Source organism: Myotis davidii, unplaced genomic scaffold, assembly GCF_000327345.1.
Source record: "Myotis davidii unplaced genomic scaffold, ASM32734v1 scaffold951, whole genome shotgun sequence".
Lineage (NCBI taxonomy): Eukaryota > Metazoa > Chordata > Mammalia > Chiroptera > Vespertilionidae > Myotis > Myotis davidii.
This window is the reverse complement of record NW_006282602.1, coordinates 702,547-703,891: the sequence shown is the minus strand read 5'-3', so window position 1 is coordinate 703,891 and position 1,345 is coordinate 702,547.

Here is a 1,345-nt window from a genome sequence, read left to right as displayed (position 1 = left end):
GCCCTGGCGCCCCTCTCCTGGCTGCATACTGAATTACTAACATCTTGCAGACATAGCTCTGTCTTATCCTGCTTCACCTTCAGTGCCTGGCCTGGTGCCATGGACCTGAGAGGGTTTGCTGAATGAGTGAATAATGAGTGAGTGAATGAGTGAATGAATGAGGGAGTAAGTGAATGAGCAAGCAGCTACCAGCGGGGATAGTTTGCACTCTGCTCTGAGCTGCCTGATGCCAACCCCGGGAAGTTCCGGCCCTGCTCCCAGCGGCCCCACTACCCTCTCCCAGCTGCATAGTTCCTGCAGGGCAATGGCTGCCTGGGTGTAGTTTTGGCAAATCAGTGCATTAGCACCTGTCTGCCCGGGATCCCCCCCAGGGCTGTTTGTGGGAGTGGCCAGTGGAAGATCAGTGCATTAGCACCTGTCCGTGGATCCCCGCTCGAGGGCGTTTGTGGGCGTGGCCGGTGGCCAATTGATGGGGTTCCGGGCCAGCCCTGGGTCTGTTGCCATATGGGTGCCTGCCACCCGGGTCGCAAATAGCAGGCCCGGATGGCAGCGGGGCAGGGGGGATGACGCTGTCCCGCCCTGCCTGCAGTATGTATATATATAATTTGCAGCATCAAGAATTCTCTTGTGGATTAACTCTTTGTCTCTTTGTGGTCAAAACAGCTACCCCACTGAAAGATACTCTCTTGCCTGGCCAGTGGGGATCAGCAGTTGAATGTCCACCCATGAACCAGGAGGTCACGGTTCGATTCCCAGGCAGGCCACATGCCTGGGTTGCAGGCTTGATCCCCAGTGTGGGGCGTGCAGGAGGCAGTTGATCAATGATTCTCTGTCATCATTAATGTTTCTATCTCTATTTTAAAAAGATACTCTCTTATGTAAGGCTAACTAACAACCCTTCTAATTAGTGTGAATTCTGACTTCTTGCACAATATTGAACAGGCACATACATTTTTTAATGTTTGGTGTATTTTGGTCATATTGCCTACTTAAAGGTCAAATTACACATGATTGTGAATTTCTTAGGTAAACATTGTGCAACTACATGATGCAAAGAAAATAATACTGGTAGAGGTCTCAATTTATTGCAGTTTCCCCTACCTCTTAGACCCTTTAACACATTGCTCATTTCTTTTATTAAGTACTAGAGGCCCGGTGCACAAAAATGTGTGCACTTGGGGGGAGGGGGGGTCCCTCAGCCCGGCCTGTGCCCTCTCTCAGTCTGGGACGCCTCGGGAGATAACGACCTGCTGGCTTAGGCCTGCTCCTGGGTGGCGGAGGGCAGGCCCAATCCCTAGGTGCAGCCCCTGGTCGGGCTCAGAGCAGGGCTGATTGGGGAGTTGGG